Source organism: Equus caballus, chromosome 17 (genome assembly GCF_041296265.1).
Source record: "Equus caballus isolate H_3958 breed thoroughbred chromosome 17, TB-T2T, whole genome shotgun sequence".
NCBI classification, from domain to species: Eukaryota; Metazoa; Chordata; class Mammalia; order Perissodactyla; family Equidae; genus Equus; species Equus caballus.
Genome location: NC_091700.1, coordinates 92353514 through 92375401, shown reverse-complemented (window position 1 = coordinate 92375401; position 21888 = coordinate 92353514).

Genomic DNA, 21888 nt, shown 5'->3' with positions numbered 1-21888 from the left:
TTCCCTGTTATCCAGGAAAAATGAGCTCCTATTGAAGTTGTGGAAGATCTGGATCATCACAATCTATTATGAAAGAACATACGGATAAAAAAATAAAAGCAAGGAAGTGCCTCTGGGAAGAGAAGGGATGATGAAGGACTGTAGGCATTTGAAGGAATGGGGCAGGAGCTGGGAGATAAATCTGAGGACTTTGCTTCAAAAGGAAGAGGGGCCACTCTGAGACCCAGGAAGACCCGTGGGAACAGAATGTTCTCCTTCATCCTGGCAGCCTTCTCACTGCTGCTCTGGGCGCCCAGGGAAGCCTCACTGTCCCTTCTTTTGGTAACTAGTGAAGATTTTCCTTTGTTGGCTTCTGGTATCTCACTGGTGGCTGCCTACTAGGAGATTCAGGTCCACGCCTCAAGATTTTGCTGCAAGACAGTATGACTTACTGGTGTTGGCAGTCCGGTTCCTCAACTTGAGCACAACGCATCTCCAGGACACTGTAAACCCAAGTGATAGGTACTGAATTGTGTCCTCCCCAAATTCAGATGTTGAAGCCATAAGCCACAGCATGATTGATATTAGGAAATGGAAACTTTGGGTGGTATTAGAGTTAGATGAGATCATGAGGGTGGGGCCCTCAGGATGGGATTAGTGGTTTAATAAGAAGAGGAAGAGAGAGAGGTCACTCTCCTTGTGAGGACTCGGTGAGACAGCAGCCACCTGCAAACCAGGAACAAAGCTCTCACCAGGGAATTGAATCAGCCAGCACCTTGATCTTGGACTTTCCAGCCTGCAGAAGTGTGAGAAAATAAATTTCTGTTGCTTAAGCTGCTTCGTCTGTGGTATTTCGTTACGGCAGCCTGAGCTGACTAAGACACCAAGTAAGCTGGGAGCCTGGTAGAGTGGTGACTACTGTAGGGGAGGAAGACATGTCCTCTACCCTCTCTGGGTTCGTCTGGCTGGAGAACAAATTAAATTCACATGAGACAGAATAGCAGGAGAAAATTAAACAAAGCTTTATAACTTGTATACATGGGAGAGGCTCAGGCAAGCTGAGCAACTCGCCAAAATGGCTGAAGCCTCCACCTTAAATATCATATCCTGCTAAAGACAAAAGAGGAAGTTGGGGGTGGGGGGAGTCAGTTACAGGAGGTTACCAGACAAGCACAATAAACAAATGCAGATTTAAGTCCTTGCCTTCCCCATTGATTAAGAGTTTCTAGACATAAGGTCATCCCCCCTTCTTCCTGGCAGAGAGGGAGATATCTTTACAGTTGGAGATTTCCTTTACAATGTAAATGTCTCTTACAAAGGGTAAGTAAATTCTACTTTTCAGTTGTTTTCCTGCCTGCAACGTAACCAGCCGCAAATAATCATCATGCCAAAGAGACATATCTTGGGGTGGCCAATTCCAGGCCCCCACACTACTTACCCGCTTTTACACTTTGACCAAAGTCGGGGAAGGCTAGAGTTTGAGATGCTCTGAGGCGAGCTGGTGGTCTATGAGCTATGGAAAACCTGTACTCTCCATGGGCTGGGAAAGTGGAAAGAACTTTGATGCCTTACTGTGCCCCTCCTCCCTTCTCTCTCAAGTAAGCTGGCCTCTCAAACCTCAGAACCGAGAGTGCATGCATTTAATACGTAAAACCCAGGAAACCTCATGAAAGATTAGACTGAAAATCCTTTTGGTTTGTTTTATTGTCCATGAGAGTTTGTTTTCAAGATGCCAGATTCACAGTTACTGAGCAATCCATGGCATAATACAAGATATGCCCTCTTGAAATTCTAAAATATGATTCCTGAATTGTTGAAAGTGGATTGTCCATGACCTAAACACTCTAAAAGGGAATTATTAACAGGGAAACATTTGTTACCTAGGGGGTCACTCCTTGGCAGAGCTGAGTAGTTCTTCATTGAGAGATTACCTCTTGGGGAAGGAGTTAGAGCTGGATTATGTTACTATAGTGACCCAGAACATACGAAAGAATCTGTGCACAAACAGAAAAAAGTGAACGCTTCCCATAACCCAGAGCAACGCTGTGCTTCTTTTCTGTATGTTCAATTAAAGCATTTATAGTTAGAACTAGGTGTTACATCTGCCTTCTAAGGACATGTGTTTCAGAAATATGTTGGCTTTGGAGCTAGAATTTTGTGGATTCAGAGTAACTTTGGCAAGTTCTTTAGAGTCTAGATTATAGTTTAATTTGATGTAAATTGAAGATACTGCCTCATCTGAGGAAAAATGAAAAATGTGTTTGTATATATAATAGAAATATGTGTTATGTGTGTATACATACTATATGTGTACGCATATATATACAATTACGTGTATGTGTCTGTATATTTGTGAATATATCTATATGTGTATGTGTATATGCATATTCATTATATATATATGTATATGCGTGCAAAGATATAATAGATAGATAGATGGATGGATAATTGCTATAGCTAGCCCAATACTCGGTAAATGCCACTTTCTCCTCCCTATTATTGCGTTTGCTGATGTCTCCAGAGATTGCCCAGCCTTTTAGAGGTATTACCCTCCACTGCTGACAAATTCAGGATCTGGAACTAGAAACCAGTTCATCAGTGATTCTACTCCATGCCAGCATGGATCCCACCGGGCTGTGATTACCTGTTTATCTGCCCTCCTCTAGACTGGTGGCTCTTAATGAGTGAGAATGGTGTGCATTCTGTTTCTTCCAGGACTCCCACAGTGACTAGCACTTAGAAGGAGCTGGGTAAGACTTGCTTGTTAAAGTTAATAATTGAATAACTGAGTGCATGAAGGAATGAATGAGTTAATCAACAGGAATAAATGCCTTAGACTCGGTTCATAATCATGGCAATGAGGTATTCAAGAATGATTCAATATGGCAAATGGTAAGGGGCCTGTGAAAGTCTCCAGCCTCTGAGCAGTCTCTAGTCAGGAACGCTGTGTCAGCACTTGGAAGGTGTTGGAGTCCTCAGGAGTCCAAACCTCCCATTCCTGCAGGGCTTACAGGGGTAACAAAAATAACAAAGGAGGCAGACTAGGTCAAAGGAGAGAGTGCATGCACATTCTAAATAGACTCTAACTGTTTTTTAAATGTTACATACTTTTTACCTCTCATGCACTGGGCAGGAATGTCTAGTATATCTGCAGGGCCTGACTCCTGAGTCTCCCCCACACCCCCTGCAGGAGGTGACTTGCTAAACGTCTTTTGCAATATTAAAGTGGAATTCACTTCATTTGCAAGACTGCTAACTAAGCAAGTACTTCAATGGTAATACTCAACCTCCACCCCTCCCCAGTTTATGGCTTCCTTCTTCTGTTATGATAAAATCATTTTTAAAGCTCAGGTTGACACCATAAGATGTGTCAGCCATTTGGATGTGCCCACAGACAACTCAAACTGTGCACCTGGCCTCACAACCATTGACTTTGTCCACATCCCCTATTGTATTTCTATGCGACGGCTCTGTGAAAATTACTAACTGATCTTGAGATAGCTGCAATACAGATACAAAACAGCTTGTAGTTGCGCTGTCACCAGGGATTCTGAGGGGAGGGGAAGAGGTAAGGTGATTAACGACATCAGCAAGGGAGGTTTTATCTCAAATGAGATGCTTATGTAAGACAATCTGGCTTTTGCAACTTTCCTTTTCTGCTTGTGTTTTATTAGAGGTCAGAAGAAAAGTGCATTTGTAGGTGAGGTTTCCCCCTGGGGCTCTGACTTGTTTTATGGCTCTGTTCTCCAGCTAAGTGCCCCAGGCACAGAGGAGAGGAAAGAGGACTAGATTCGGAGTTGGAAGTCTGCTTTCGGGCCTCAGCTTGGTGAGTCCGGGCACATCACTTGACATCTCAGAGTCTTGGCGTCTCTGTCTAAAGAATGAGATAACGATCTATGCCTTGCCTTTTCCTATGCACTGCAGGACTTCTGTCTAAACCCATCATTTTTTTTCTTTTAACACTAAACCCTATTAGTAAAAAATTGAGTGTGTTCTCAAAAAAAGCTGTAATGATTCCTTCCCACTCCCATCTTGCACGTCCCCTGGGGCACACAGCCACCGCTTTGGAGACGGTGCTCTGGTTATAACAGATTATTTATATTTCTCTAAATATGACTTTTTTCTAGAGTGTTGATACTCAAAGTACAGTCTACGGACCAACAGCATCAGCATTACTAGAATATGTTACCTAGGACACACAAGATCTCAGGTCCCACCCAGGACCTGCTGAATCCAAATATGTGTTTTGATATCTCCGGGTGATTGGGTATGTGCTGACATCCAGCCTTTCGCTTGAAAAAAGATTTCTTCATTTGAGTGTCTAAAGAAAGTTTGCTCACCTTTCAAGACTCCAGGAACCGACAGGTGTAAATCAGTCCCCCCCGCCCCCGACCACCTCATGCCCCTGCAGAGTTGGACGCATTCACATTTCTTATCCCATGAACATTTACATGCTCTGGTATACTGACAGCTCTTAGATGCCTACCAGACTCTGAGTTCTTAACGTCAGGGACATTATCTCAAACATATTGTCAGTCTTCTTGAAATTCAGTAACATTCATTGAAATGAAAATTCAAGGGAGTCAGTTCTCAGAATAAAATGAGACAGTGTGTATGGAAAGACAACCATTTATTTATTGATTCATTCAAGAAACATTCCTTGAGCAGCCCCCAGATGCTAGGAAAATTCCCAGCTGTGCAGCAGATAGAAGGCAGGGACACAGCCCTACCTTGAGACCTCAAGGTCTACAGTATAAAAAATCTTGAGTTTCATCCTCTTTCTTCGATCAGTCCGGTCACTGCTTCAGCCCCAGGCATTTCAGAGAGCGCTAAGCGTTCTATGGGAGCTCAGGTGTTTACTCTTGGGGCTGCTGTTGGGCCAGAATGTCCAGGTATCTTGTCCAGGAAACCAACCTCTCAGTTTTCCTAGGACCCCAGCGTAGCCCACCATGCCTCAGACCTTCTCCTTCCTTTGGGGTTCAGCTCTTTGTTCTTGCCTGAACATTTCCAGCTGCAAGACAAATGGAAACTTATTTACATTTTCAGTCGGGAAGCCAATAAATAAACCCGAAAGGATAGGTAAAGATTTTACAGTGATGTAGTAGAGAAGAGGCCTCTGTAAAATGCTATCATCCTTTTCATTTGATAGATCCTCCTTATGTTGACCTTTATACCACAGTTCAGTGAAATCGCCTCCAATTACAAAAAATGCTTAAAATGAATTCTGTACTGCTACTACAGTGTGGAATTGCAGAGCACCTGGTATCATGGCCTAAATAAAAACGAAAAGCCCAGAAAGTATGCTCTAAAAAACAGACACCATATTTGGTGGACCATCTGTCATGATAGAAGAATTAATCTCTAAATAAACACGTCTAGTTAATTCCAACAACTCAGAGCAATAGATGCACCTTGCCAGCTGCCCAGCCCCAGCTAAAAAGGAGATCTCAACTCCCTGGTTACGAATATAGGAACGGAAGCATAGGGGAAAAAGAGCTTTACTTTAAATTCTCATTCCCGTATGAAACAATGCGAGCTTTCACTTCTTTAGTCACCAGCTCTTATAAGATCACCTTTAGTAGCTTCTATCCTAGATGGATCTGTCACACTCAGTATGCAGCAACTTAGAAAATTTTCTTTAAGATTTTACCTGCTACCCATAATTTTAATGCAGCATTTCTAAGGTACTTATTCACAGATTAACTTTTAGCCTATTATAGATGTGGTTTCTTTCCTCCATTGCTTAAATTGCTTAAGCTAATTTGGAACATAGAAGCATTGATGCACAACTCTACGTGAATGACATTCTCTGGAATTGTTCAGTGCGCAACTTGTACTACATTATGTATCAGCCCTGTTTTTACTTTTTTTCTCAATTTTGCCTTTAAGGTCACAATTTCAGTGTTATTGGTTTATATATTTTCTGTCAAATTTAAATTTGTAGACTGTTTTCATAGGTTAAGTATTAATCTCAGAAGAAAGACTGGTTTTCTAATGGAAAAGCTTAACCGTAATAGCATGAATGGTGTCACTATAATTACCGTCTAAAGAGGGGAGCAGAGAATGAGGCAAAGTGGTAGACTCATTAATTTCCCTGCCTCTAACCACCAGGATTCAGATCCAGCTCAGGGAGAGAGGCCAAAAGTCATATCAATCTACGCTATGAATGTTTATCATAGTGAAATGAAATGTCAGAAGGCGATGGAAGAAACAGGCTGCTCTGCCACCATGTTGACCTTGAAGCAACAAAATGGAAATGTTAATTACCATTTGGATTATCATTCTGTAATGATGTCTTTATTATGGTAATCATTAAATTTTAAATAGAGTTAAACACATTAAATCATACCCTTCACAGATTCTACTGCTTGAGTTTATAAAGATACCTACTCCAAATGTGTCTTTGAGAGTAAAATGTATGTAGCCATTTAGTTTGGATTTGCTTGTGAATAAGTATTGTGTTTTCTTTTTTTCTATGTATTGAGATGACCACATTGGCCTCTCTGGACTCTCAGACCCATCTTCTCATCTTGGCAAAACCTAAGGACTCCACCTGAATTCTCTCTTCCTGCTGTGGCCTAGAAACTCTCCTGGAAGAAACAAAACAATCATAGGCTTCACCTACTTGGTTTCCCTCTCCAGGATCAATGTCACGAGCTGCCTAATGTGCATTGTCTAAAAACTTCTCCATCATATATTTTTTTCCTATTGTTTAGCTGTTTCATGTGGAAGGATAAATCCAGACCCTGTTACTTCATCAAAGACAAATATTGATGTCATCATGTCTATCTACGCAGCCTTATCTTTTACCAATCTCCAACTTGCAAACTTTTTCTCCAGACCTAACAAACTACTCATGAATCTCCACATATTTCGTGCTCTTTCTCTGTGCCTTTTCATACACTGCTTCCTCCACCAACCAAGCCCTTCTCTTCACCTCTATAAACCGTCATCCAAGAAGATCAACGCAGCGGCTATGTCCTCCCAGAAACCTTTCCTGTCCTTCCAAAAAAATCAGGGTCCCTCCTGTGTGTACTCCATTGCCTTGTGATTGTTACTATCAGATCAGTACTGACCTGCTTCCCTCAGCAGATTGTAGCTATCTGAGATCAGGACCTCTGTCATAGCCTTCCTCACTTTCCCAATATCTAGTTAATAATAGGAATTGATAACTCGAATGAATTAATGAATGCTAACACTTAACCCATTTCTCTGTTAACTTTGGTATAGATGTGCCTATATTTCAATGGAGTTTCCCTGATACTATAGCTTTTGATATTTTAATCATGAATTAAGAAAGATTTTAATGAGAAGTTGAGAAACCAGAGTCTCTTTTGCTCTAAATAATGAATTCATTTTAAATTTAATACATATTTTTCAAGTGATTTTTTAATAAAATAACTATGAAGAATACTTCATATAAAATTGCCCTTGTGTTTATTTGTGCTGTTAGGCAATTCAACTCTATTGAGATAGAACAAGAAAGAAATAATAATGGAAGGAGCAAGACAGAAATATGTATACAATGAAGAACAGAATCAGCGTCTTTGAATTCATCTCTGCTATTGAAATTCATAAATATTTGTGTGGTAGTTCTCCACAAAATTGCTTTTGCCTCATTTTATTTTGGTGCTAACGTGGCTTTTTATACTGAAATATTCTTTAGTGTACTCCATGTTACTCCATGGCAATAAAAACAATTTATACATCAAGTTGTATTGCCCCAGAACAGCACACACAGATAGTTAATCAAACTCAAGGATCCTTCTTAATGATCTCTCCTACAGACATCTTATGGCTCAATCATTTTTGCTGCTGCTGTATCTTTCCGCAAGGCAGGAAAGATAACCCACACTTAGGGTTTTGTCCCCTAGAGTACTAAACTCAGCCATTCTCAACAGCCCATTCAGTTCAGAAGTAGAAAACCAAGACAAGCTTACTTTAGCCCTCATGATACTTTTAGACATCAAATGACAATAATCCAATGGCACATTTCAATATATCCTATCACTATCATCCTAATAGTTGCACTGAAGTAAGAATACCACCCCTGAATTTTTCTGAAGAATTCTGATTTCTAATATGGCCTCCATTGGCCCCATATGTACCCTCATAGTTGTCAAATCAGTTATCTCATTCTTTGCACAGGAAAAAGAATGTGATTGTAATCAATGCTAATCTCTTCTAAAGTTCTATTTTTATTTCACCATTTGAATTTTTAAATCTATTGGAATATCATCTTTTTCCCCTTTCTGCTTTGTATTCTCCTTATTGTTTTTTAGAGTGAGCAGAAAGGGAGGAAATATCATAGCATAAAAGCACTTTCAAAACCAACTATTTCAACCACCTTATTTTAAAGATAGGACAGCCAGACACAGAAAGATAAAATTAACCAAAGTCTCAAAAAAGTGAGAAAGGGAAGTTTAATAAAATAAATACTTCTGTATTGATTATTTTAAAGAGCCCTTATGAGAGTTAGGAAATGCCCTCTTTTTCATATTTGCCTTTCTCACTCTTCACTGAAGAGAAATCTCAGGTTTGAATGGGAAAAGTGGGAAGTTTGTGGAGTCAGCTGAGGCCCTTGGTACTTTACCCCAATGATCTCACTTAATTCACACAATAGCCATGGCAGATGTAGAAACTGGACTGAGAGAAACAAGATAATTCACCCAGAGTTAAGAAACTGTTATCATTCAAGGTTGAGAGTCCAACCCAGGGCTGTCCGACTCCAAAGTCTTTTTACTATACAATGATCTTTCTTTGATATCCTCTAAAAACACTAGAAATCTTGAATGAAGCAGAGAGAGAGAGTGAGAGAGAATGAGAGGGAGACAGAGATGGAAATGGAGAGAGAGGGAGAAACAACTGATCCTTATCATAGTGTTTATGCTGTAGTTAATTTCTGGAATATTTATTTTTAGTGTCCATCCCTCACACTGAACTGAGGCTCTCAAAGGGAAAGACTGTTTTATGGGACCTTGTGTTTTTGTTCAGTCGCGTCAGACCCAATACATAGTAATACTCAATATATGTTCCTGTAATTAACAAAGTGTAAAATGTACATAAATTTATCATAATTTCTACATCTTAAAATTAAAATTAAGTAAATTATATTTATATATAATATGTATTTAAATTATATATAAATTAAATAATGTATATAATTCAATTCAAAATTGAAATTAAAATACAATTAAAAATTGTATCCCTAAAATGATGCAAAATCCTTCTATTTTTATAAAGACCTGAAGAAATAAGTATGTCAATGATTATATTCATAAATTTCTGCTTTATAGTACAATAACCTGAAATAAATTAGTATTTATAACAATTCCATAACGTATTACTTCTGAACTGGCAGACAGGACTATCTCAAAACAAAACTCCATTCTTCATTTAGGGTCACAGAAGACTTCCTCTTTGCCCCGATTATTGCTTCAGACAAGTGTCGATTCCAGCTGCCTCCCTTGCCAAGCTTCGGAGCAGTGGCAATCACGTCTAGAACATCTCTGCTTTTCATGGTCCCATGCTTACTTACAAGTACCTACCTCCACCCACCCCCTTATTTACTGTAGAATTAAGACATTTTAAATTGCAAACGTAATTATACTTTTATAGTTTAGTATGCTAGTTCCAGAATCTCAGCAAAATTTTTTATTTCTTTGTGAGTTGTGACTGGTTCAGGAAGATGCACACACCTGTAGAGAGCCAGTGACCCATTTGTCGGCTTAACAATCTATTCGGCAGTAAACGTAATTGCAAACGTAGCTGTGCAGGTCAGTGTTTGAGGGAGAGAAACACAGCATTGATACAAGGTGGCTACGTACTCTCTACAACCATACTGATTCTTCAAGTCTTTGTATATCCAGGGCTGCATCACTGAATTGTTGAATATGCGTATAAGCAATTCAGAGAGGACTTAGAAATTTTAAATGTTCCCTCTCTTTCCGTGAAATTGACTCACATGATTCGTAAGAGAAATTTGAAATGTCCCCTCTCTTTCTGTGAAATTAACTCACATGATTCGTAAGTGGTTTTCACATCCAGTTTGAAACTGAGAGCCTGTTCGGGGTCAAGTTCAGTTTGGTATTTCATGGTCTTGAAAAAGAAAATGAACTTTTCAAAAAGAATAGGATTCCAGTCTCTGTTAATGGCAAGCAAAGTGCCAGCATGCGTGGGTTTTACATAAAATCTAAAAGATAACTTTAACTGATGTGTTTTCCAGTTAAACATTAGCTTTAACATGGATTGTGAGATTCTAACGTTTCACAAGGGCAAGCCTGTAATTGAGACACAGAGTATTTAAAACAGGTGGAGACCATGCATAGCTTCTCTTGGAAGTTTAATGCTGTAGCAAATAATTAAATAGAATTTATTGGGCAAATAAGGAAAAGCCACTCCAAATTAAGTCTTACAATTATTACTGCATAAGGCATTTATGTAGTGCTTCTTGTTTTCATCATAATTGCTATCACAGCTAAACTGTTTCACAAATATCTTTTCCTCTACTATTACCAGCCTCAGTTCATTGAAATATATCCAAATAACAAACAGTAAATCTGGATATCAAGCACACAAGGAGATAATGCCAAAGTCTTGCGCTCATCATTTACACAGGAGACACTTTAAAACTGGGTTTCAATCCAAACAAAAATTTCCTGTGTAAAGCAGAAACTGCTTCCTTAAAAGACCCGTGTCCATGATGCTGAGCACAATTGTCTCTGGTATTTGCTTTCTTCAGCAGAGAAGCTGAAGAAACACATAGTAGGAATCTTAATGAGCCCTGGTCATAAGGAACACATGATAGGAATGTTAAGGCTAAGGAATCAGAAGGTGTAATAAGGGTGATTGAAAACATGCTTGGAGCACCGGCCCTGCCCCTGATGGCTCCTGAGTTTTCACAATACTGCGGTTCACAACAGCTAACTCAATCTTCACAGTAATTGTTGTCTATCACTGAAGATGTGATAACACAGTCCCACATTCAAGGAGCTCACAGTTTAAGAGGTCAGAAAGTCAAAATAAACATTTATTCAACAGGAATGTGTTCTGTTATCCTTCCCCTGCATGTGTCAGGTCTTTGGTAAAGTTGTGTTAAACAGAAGGGTGAATCAAAGATTGTAGAAATCCTAGTGGAGAGAGGAAAATCAGGGTGAGCTTTCTGGAGGCAAGGCAGGTCAAATGAGAGATGGACTACACTTTAGTGGGGAAAAGGAAAGTGCAGGAACTGGCTGAGAACCCTCTTCAAAACTCCTGTCGACATCTGTTTCCAAATGAGATGTTCTAGGTCACAGAGAATGGCTCTGTAGCATAGCTGCCTAGAGCAATCTGTAAACCACCCATTTAGAAAGATATTGCTGAGAAAACACTTTGAGTGCCTATAAATAGTGGGAATTTCATCTTTGGAGGAAAAAAAAAACCACCTTCAAGACTAATATAAAGTGAAAAAGCAAATATTACTAGCGAGAAAAACTTCAGTGGACTTTGTTCCTTAGCTGAATACCAAGCACTCCCCTTCCCAGCTCCACAAGGCCGTCAAGATCATGAGCCACATGAACACAGGCAGATTTATGGACGCAGAGCAAGCTAAAAAAAACCGTGATTCAGTGACCCTCCATCTCTGCCCTCACCAATGCATGCTGGGCGCCATGGCCACTGCTGCACCTGTCACAGCTGCCAAAATCAGCGAGACCAAGGAAAAGAGCCATGTAACCCTGTAACTGAGCCTCCCTCCCAGGCCAGAGATCACCTTTTAGGCCAGATAGCAGCCTCTTCCAAGAGACAGAAGACCTCACCTCTCCTGTCCTTGCATTCACCTCTGTATTTCTCTCTACAACCTCACATTTCTCCCCTCCTCCCCAAACATTTTCACAGTGCCCTCTGCAAACTCAGCTTGGTAATCAGCCACTTGGCTACATCTTCCACCTCTTTCCACAACATTCCCTCCTTCTCCCTTGTCATTTAGAAAGCTTATGTGTTCTCTGAATATAAGGCATCCCTTCAGGACTCTCAAGTGGAGATTTTTATTTTTTTCCCTGAGGTCAATAAGTAGAAACAGAGTTCTTGCCACCATAACCTCCTGGGCTTCTTATCCCATTGCACTCACTCTGTAAAAGTTTCTGTTTCTTTGAACTCATGCCCCTCCTGCTCTGCCACTTTCCCCATCTCCAGAGTACAGGTTCATTGCTGTCGCTTATGGACCTCGAGGACATTCTCTCGCATTCAGTGATGACCCTTCCATACGGCTCCCAGTCTTCCTCTAACACTTTCTCTGGCTATGATTTCGGGTTGTATCAGTGTCTACATGAAGATGCCCCTACCACCTCAGGCTTCAGGTTTAATGACTTCCTAGACTAAAACTTTCTTCTCGTCCTGCTCTGGCAGCCATTCTCCCCCACCATTACTTCCTGGACTGCTTCTTATCTAAATCATGAATCAAAATATTCCACTTTTCAGCCACAGATTTCCATGGTTCTAGATTACACAATCAACTACCTCCATAAACCTGTGCTTCACTCTCACTGAGAGCGTCATCTTGACCCTTCTGCTGTCTCTCTAACCAACAAAATCCAGTTGTCATCCCTTCCTTTCTATTCAGCCCATTATTTAAATTATGCATTTATAAGTGTTCCAAAATCCGTTGCTTCTCATGTTTTGTTTGCACCCACTTATCAAATCCCCAGTTCTCCTTAGGAAAATTATACAACCGAGCAGATTGATGTCACAATAAATTTAGGTCCATCACTCTCAACTGGGCTTTTAATACTGCCCCATAAACAGTTCTTTCTTCCTCTCTCCACAGAGGCTTAAACCACTACTGCTCTAATCTCATCAAACCTCCAGGCTGAACACCCAGCCCGTCCTCAGGATGATATTGTGTTCACTGAGAATTACAAGCCATCTGTTGGGGGTGCCTACAATTGTTCATCACCAGATCTTCAAACCACAATAGTCTACACCCAAATTCTTCTCCAGTGGAGAAAGTGTTCCTCCCATTGGAGCCCATTCTGTCTCCGGGGGCTTCCTTCTGGAATCTTATGCTATCATTTATGTAGATTCTCTCTTGCATCTCCAATCTTCCCCTGTGTATAGGATTCAAGTCTTCTTATCAGTGTTAAAATATATCCTACTTTTCCCCATAAAAACAAAAATAAAACAACAAAAATCTCTCCCTGAACATCGTAGTCCACTCTTGGTGTTGATTTCTCTTTCCCTCTTTCACAGTCAAGCTTATAAAAGGTTTATTCTATATACACTCTCCACGCTTCTTTATCTCATTCATGGATCCATTCACTCAAATAAGACCTCCACCACGCGATGCAACAAAAGCTTTCTATAGTCACCATTGATCTCTCTGTTGCTATATCCAATGAACGACTTCGTTCCTCATTTTTCTTGATTTGTTATCAGCATTTTATTCCTCAATCCCTATTTGGCAAAATATTTTCTTCTTTCGGCTCCCAGATGTATGATCTTGACATGCTTCTCATCTCTTAGACATCTCCACAGTTTTCTTTGTCAGCTCTCCCTCTTCTTCTTCTAGATCTTAGGAAGTTGTACCTTCTGGGAGTTGTTCCTGGACTCTGATCTTTTCGCTTGGTATACCATCATTTGGGCAGTCTCATATATCCCTTTATATACCATTCCATGCATTCAGACTAGACCACTCTTTGGAGCTCCCTGTTGGTTCACTCAGCTGCTTACATGTCATCTCCACTTGGATTTCTAATCATATCAAACTCATCCTGCTCAAAATTGAAGTTCTAATATTCTTCTAAGTGCTGATTCTTTCCCAGTGTCTCTCATCAACCCAGTTGCATAAGCCAGAAACTTTGCAGAAATTTTATTTGCCCCTTCTCCTTCAGTTTGTCACCAAATCCTATGAAGTCTACCTCTTGTATGTCTCTCTAAACTTCCAACTTCTCTCTATCTCTATCACACACCAGAGTCCAGGCTACATTCTGCGTTCAGCACACAGAAAAAGCTTACAGAAATACAATTCTAATTGTCATCCCCTGCCTGAAATATTTCATTTGTTCCCATTGCACTTCAGATAAAACTCAAAATCAAATCTGATTCCTGACTACCTTTTCAACAAAATTAACCTGCCTTTCTTTCTGATCCTTGAACCACCAGGCTCCATCCTGTTTCAAAGACTTTTCACGTAATGATTTCTCTGCTTGTAAATCTTTCCTTCTCCTCCTTGCAATCCCCAGCCCTCCTACATATATGACTAATCTTACTCTTTTTTAGTCTTAGTTTAAATGTCATGTGTTCCTTGTGTATACACCTCTAAGTAGGAGCAGAGTCAGTATCACCTTTAGAGACCAGCAAGCTTGGTCCTACCCTGGGTCCCCAGACTGCAGAGGACTCCAGCCTGGCCCACCTGCTCTCTAAGTCCTGTGTATGGAGTGAGGAATCCAGATTAGACCCTGCCCAAATGACCCGAAACCTACTACCAGGACCTCCCCCAGGCCATCATCCATTCCAGATGGTGGAATCCTGCTTCTGCTGTGTATAACTCTAGGAACAAGGGGTAGCATAGAATATGCTGTGTGCAGCACATAGGAGAGCACGATAGAATGAGATTGACCTTGTGGAGTGTGATGTCTTCACACCTGCGAATGAAGCCCTTCATGTACAGTAGAAGGAAGCCAGGGTTGAAAGAGAAGGGGATTGATGCAGGCCAAGGGTCTGCCTGTGTAATCTCATCCCCAGGCTGCATAGGGAGATGTGAGGATTACTTGTGTAGGGCCATAAAATGGCTAGATTGAGTAGCATGGAACATGTTCTTCTCTGCAGAGTAAAATTGAAGAAATGTCCTAGCAAAGCATCCTTCATTGCCTCATGTATAACTTTTCACGGGAGGAAAAGAAATTGAAAAATCCTCAACTAGAGGTCAATAGTACAGAAATATCTGGCCCCAGTATAGAACAATAGCAACATAAAGAAGACAGAGCGAGTAGATTTTCAGGACAATAAGAATGAAAGGACTGGTCTCAGCCACTGCTTAAATGAGTGAACACAATGTACACACCGCATGTGCAGGTAACTCAAAATGCCACTTTTGTGAATTATAAAGTACAATTCCTATTTTACTTCATGCTTTCTCATTACACATTATATTCCTTAAGTTAATCTAGTGACTAGACTCTATATTAACTCTCAGCTCTACACATGGCTCAGAGGCCTATAAGCAATTATGGAAGTTGAGGCCTGTAGCACTGAATACATGGATTAATGTTTCAGCAAACTAATTAAGGTAGAAGAGTTTTGAGCCAAATGTTACCCTAGAGGTTTTTAAAGAAAAAGTCAGAAAAACTCATCACAATCTTTGCTTATAAACTTATAATCAAAAGCAATTTCAGGGTAGAAAATAGAGATCAAGTTACATCCTGAAGTAAGTTTATCACTGCTGATAACCATCATCATTACGCAGGAGACAGAGACTTTGAAGGGACTCCAGGGCTATCCATTTGATATCATAGGAAGATGGGTCAGTAAAGTTTTGAATCACCAAATGGCAGACTAGTAGACTGGAAAAGAGATGCAATGTCCAAAATTACAACCAGAGAAATGACAATTAAAGCAAAGAAAAGATCTTGACAAAAATATGAAACCTGAGATAACATCAGACTTTTCATTACTGGAAACCTCAACCAATTGAGGCTGATGTTGCAAAAAAAATTCTGCATTCTAAACACATATCCAGGGCATCCAAAGGTTTTGAAAAGAAAACTCCAAATTGTAAAAGAAATCAGCATGTCAATGGCTAACAACAATGAAGCTAATAATAATTACAATAACTGTTGTTTGAGAAAGGTTGCAGAGGGTTATTCTACAAAAGCAGATACAAAATATCACTTAGAACGTAAAAATGACTTATAATAATTATACTCATGCCTTTGCTGTTGTGTTTAGATTAATATTCCTTGTAGAAAATAGAGTATTGCTATCCCACATATGCAATTTTTAAAAAGTGCCCTCCTTTTGTAACTAATATGACTGGCTTCACTCTAGTATTAAATTGGACTTAGGAACGACACCCTCATCCCCCTTGCTGGTAATTCATTTATACACTCCAACTGCTCTTTTCTCTTAAGCTGGTCTGTCTCCATGCTTTCATGCCTACAGTGACCAATGGCAATACTTCTGTATCTTTGATAACATTTCATTATCACGGAGACAGACCACAACTCATGGCTTCAATCAACTTTATGATTAAAATACTTCTAGAGTAGATCTGAGTGTCATATGTAGGCAAACATCATGAATGAGTTTGCGGGCAGTAGTGTGTAATGTTTCATCTTATTGAGTGAACTCAGTCAGCCTAACTAAATGGTGTCCCATAAGAAACTGTGAACTTTGTCCCTCTGTGGGTGGTGGCCTCCTGTTCTCTTACTAGACTCCAGTGCAGCGTGATTCTTGACACCATCTACCCTGTGTCCATCAACTAAACTGCAGCAGATGTTGCCCTAATCTCTTCCATGTGGCGGGAAATAGCATTTATAAGTGTAGTGGGGACTTCTGCATCTTATGCAACAGCAGCTGGAAACTTTAATTTTCTCCACACAAAATACATGCAATATGGGTGTGAAATTACAGAAGGTTATATTAAATCTCTGGCTCTGGCACCTCATTAAACACTTTGCAATGTATTCTCCATTTTAAAAAAGCAGACCACATACATGAACTTGAAGGTATGGACACATGATCCTAAAATATTCTGATGGATATTCATATGCAATTCCTGCTGATTTTAGTCCCTTCAGTTAGAAGCTGTATTAGACAAGAGAAAAATGAATTGTGAAGTTAGGAAGAAAGGTTTCAGAGTATAATAAATATCTCTAATACCAAATGTCTTAGTTAAAATGATGCTGCTTGTTTGCAGTCTTGAATTCCAAAAGTGACTTCTTGTTCTGAAAAAAAGGTCATAATGTCCCTTTAAAAATGCATGTTTTCAACTAGCAGAGGCCAGCTCAATACATTTTTAACAAAATAGAGCAGGGCCAAATATCTCGTCAAACTAATGTGGATTTTGTCTCAATGGAGCTTAGACTGTGAAAATAGCACAATGGAGCTAAAGCAAATGTGCAAGCAGAGTCTGATGTTTCCACTCTATGTGCTTGATCAGAAAGAGAGAATGAATGGAAATAATGATTCTTCCCAGCATTCCTCTCAGTAAGTGTGTGTCTAGAGTGAATGTGAGATGGGAGATGAAATCTGTTGATGCCCTCTTTGCCTCTTAAGTTATGATGAGCTTGCCACCCTAAGGTCCCTAAACACAAGTCAATTACTCAACTGAAGAATGGGGATTTGATGTAATTTTGGAGGAAAAACTGGTAAGACCTTCTATATGGCACCTTCCTGAGGGATCTTTAATGGTAATTTTATCTATATGCAATTTTTTCTTGAAGCATTGATTTTAAAACCCAGTCCTCATGGAAGTTGAGATCCACTATGTAAAGATCCAGTACTGTGGTAAGGCTGGTTTATTATGACCTGGGCTGAAATTGAATTCCTAGCACAACAAGAAGAAAGGCTGACCATATGGCTCCTTAAAGCGTCATTGTATTTTCTGAATGTTCTAAATGGACTGATTATATGGTTTTTGTATTTTTGTTAGATTTTTAAATCACAAAAATAATACCTGCTCATCTATGAAAACTTAGAAATCATGGAAAGCTTACATAGACACAGAATCATAACTTAGCATTTTTGTACATCTATTTCCAATATGATAATATACTATGCATATTACCATGTATCTTGACATTTTTCAGACAATATATCTTGAAAATTTTCTACTAGGAATATTCATACTCGGTGTGATTTTAATGACTTTCAATTAGTACATCTTAAGGACACAGCAATTTATTTAACCAATCTCCTATTGTACTTTAGGGTGTTAATATTTCCATAATTTTATTAAAAATGATTAAATGAAGTCATACATCAATACGTCTTTTTAAAAACCCCTGGGTATTTCTTTAGGATAAATTCCTAGAAGTGGACTTGCTGGTTCACAGGAAATGGACATTATTTAGTCTGTTGATGTTTGGATACCAACAGCTTCCAGAAAGATTGTACACACCAGTTTATTAGAGTGTCCGGTTCCCATTATCCTCACCAACTATGGGCATCTGAATCATTTTAAATCATTGTTAATAGGATAGTCTGCCATAACCAGGAGGTCCTGACGATGTGTCTTTATTACATTTTTACAGAAACACAATCAGTTGTATCCTAGTATTAGTCAAATAGGTTAACTGCTGAAACAAAAACACCAAAATCAGTGCCTTCACACAAGCAGCATTCATCTCTTACTAACATACCAGCTCAGTGCACATGTTGGGTGGGCAACCAGCCACACAATCATTCACGGACCTCAGGCTCTGCCCATCTTTCCCTCTTGTACTGCCACCATCCAGTAGGGCCTTCAAAGCTTTGTCTGGATCCTCCCCATCTGGCCAGCACTCATCAGCAAAGCGAATCATACATGGGAGATTCTTATGGTCAAGGCCAGGAACCGGTTGACCACACTTGCTCATATATTCCATTATGCAGAACTCAGTCTTAGGGACACACTCAGTTTCAAAGACATTTCAGACACAGTCTAGTGTACCCAGGAAGAAAGGCAACAGATTTGACCAATACCTAGCCATCTCTTCCACAAATATTAATATTTGTTTTTATTTTTATTTAAGGAGAGTTTCTATCTTTTAATTAGAGAATTCAGTCCATTCACAGTGATTTAGAGGAATCCTTGATATACCTATGATTGCATGCCCATCATTCTAAGTGCTTGTTCCAATATCTTTTTGCACACTTTTTCCCCTTTCCTTCTGCTGGTTGTATGCAACTATTATCCATTCCATTTTTCCTCTCATTAATTTGAAACTACTACTGTAACTTTTCTATTTCAGTAATGGTTACTACACCACAAATAGGACTCAATAGATTGTGAACAAGATAACCTGTATTTCCCCTCACTGGCTTTCCAAATTATCCACTTCACCACCACCTCTCTCTGATATCATATGTCATAGGATAAGGGCTTTCACTTTCTCTTCCTCCCATCCTCCCTTCACTCTCCCTTCAGGAGATCTCTGAAATGTCTTTATCTCCTTATCACTATTTCCTCCTACTCCTAGATTTTGATGAAAAATTATAGAACTTATCGACACTTTTATGAAACAGTGAACCTTCTGTTTTGAGTTATTATATTAAATATTATGAAACTATCCTTACTTTTATGTTTTAACTATATCATAGATTGATAAATGAATAAATGAAGAGACCATCTCAAGGTGTCTGTCTGGTCAGTTTGTTACATATTAATGTCATTTTTTTAGTAGTTCCTCAAATTTAGGTATGAGAGTAACAACTTTTGGCTAGAAATAGAGTTTTTCCTTTGCAGTCCTTTGCTCTCAAATGGTAGCTTCTTGTAGCTTCTAGTCTTACAGATGAAGAATCTAATGTCAGTCTGATGTACTTTTTTTTTCCTTTGTGGGAACTTGCTCTTTTTCTCTAGGACAGGGTTTCTCACCCTTGGCACTATTGATTAGGTTGGATAATTCTTTGTTGTGAGAGCTGTCCTGTGAATTCTAGGATGTTCAGCAGCATCCCTCCTCTCCACCCACTAGATGCCAGTACCACCATCCACTTGCCCTGAGCTGTGATAAATGAAAGTGTCTCTAGACATTCCTAAATATCTTCTGGGGCACAAAATTGCTCCGAGTTGAGAGCCACTGGCCTAGAAGTTTGTAAAATTTGTTTTCATCTGAGAGTTCGAGAAATTTTACCAGAATGAACCTAATTATGTGGGGTTTTAATAAATTTACTTACACATCCTTCAGTTTAAAAAGGTGAACCCTCTTAAAATTATCTCCTTCCCTATGGACTGGGGGTTAAGGTAGACTCTGAGACTCAGGCTGAAGCCCTTGGCAAAAGACACTCTGTTCTGTTGCTCCCACAGTGTACTAAACAGAAAGACATGGAAGCCCCACCCTACAAGTTCAATCCATCTTGAACTTTGTGAGATCATAAACTCAGAAAACTCACCTGGGGTCAAAGCTGATCTTTTTCCTGGACAAGCATAGTGCCCTGCCAAGTTGGAAGCAGCTCTTTCCTCCATATCCTAAGATTTCTCCAAAACCAGTAGTCCCCCGCCACTGCAGCACTTAGCCCAAGAACAGCAAATCCCTCCAGCATCATTAGTGGGGTAAGGAAATTTATATCCAGGTTGCCACACTCCCAGAGTCACCTTCAGAATTTACATCAAAAGACTTGCTCTTGGAAATATTGAAGGGTTTTGGAAAACTTGGGAAAGAGAGTATTCTGTGTATGAAACTTGTTCCAATTTAAGTGACGATACAATAAAATAGAGCACAAAGAAAAATGAGCCAGAATTAGTTCACAAGTGATGCAAATTGTTTTTAAATTTCACAGAATTCATTCAATAGTGATTTTTAAGCCAATATGAAAATAGTTAAGATTTTTAATATTAGAAATAGAAATATGATCTCTCTCTAGTATTGAAAATACACACACACATATATAGATCCATCCAGAGGGTCCACTGACACTGTATACCATGAAAAGACAGATATAGAACTAGAGATAAAAAGAATGTCCATTACAAAATAAAATAAGATTTTAAATAGAACCCAAAGGAACCAACAATGTAAAAAGGTCTATTCCTAAGTAATGATTTTTCTGGGATGATAAGTGAAATATATTCAAATAGGTTCTAAATAAAAGCAGAATGGTTTCATACTATACAATACAAGTCTAGGTACAAAGGACAGAATTTCTCATTTATCAGTGACAGAGGCAAATAGAAATCCAACCTGAATCTTATCTGATGTGCCCTTAGCAGAGTAAGCGAAAAACAACTACAGATATCAAAAGCAGAAACAACAACCGCAAAAGCCTAGTGCATTTGTTTGGCTGATAATCAGATCAACCTCACAAGAATTCTTCAGTGATTTCATTTCAAAGGGATTTCATAAATGACACCCTTTTGCATGTCTTTATCCTTTTAGCAATAATTGTGAGTTTTCAAGTGAGCAAGGAAATATCTGCATCAAAACTCATACTAGATTTTCTTTTAACAACTCTTGCAGCCACTATCTTCAAGTAACAAAGAAATAAGCTAGAGATGAACTTGAGTTCTACTATAGAATAGACATTGCACAATGGCAGGAGGGAACCACAGAACGTGCAGCTATTACAGTAACACATCAGAGCTTGAACGGAATGGGATAGTGGACATCTGCACAGAGAAAATGCCATCTCCTCGTCTCCTCCAGAAACGGAAACTGACTGCAGACCTGTTACAACCCATACACAAAGAAAGTCAAGTTCAGACTGAAAATGAAACAGGTGAAATTTCCTCATAAGTCATTCAATGAACTCCTCCCCACGAACAGGCGAGCCTCCCCACTAGAAATTCAGGACCAGAAGTGGTGGGTCCCAAATGGGAGAGAGAGAGGAATTCACTAGGGAGGGACTCCTGGGGATTCTGGCAGGGTATGTCTAGGGAAGGGACCTAGAATCTGCATTTTGAAATTTAGCGTAGGAAATTTTAGGACAGGCATCCCTAGCTTTCTTTGGAAAGCACTGTTGGAATTGCAGAGAGACTCATAAAGCCCGTAGTTGCCTTAACTGGGCTGTAGGGATTAGGAAATGGATTCCTTCCCTGTTGTGTTTCCTTTGGTCTGCCTCAAGCAAGTCCCAAGACTGCACAGCTCTCTTGGAAATATGCAAGACTACGCCGTTCCTTTGGAAATAAATCTTGGAATACCACTAATTCTCTGCCCAGCACCACAGGACTAGAGGTGATATGAGAGATGAGACTTTGACTGCAAGAGCCATCTATATATTATTTCCTTATGGCGGGGAAAA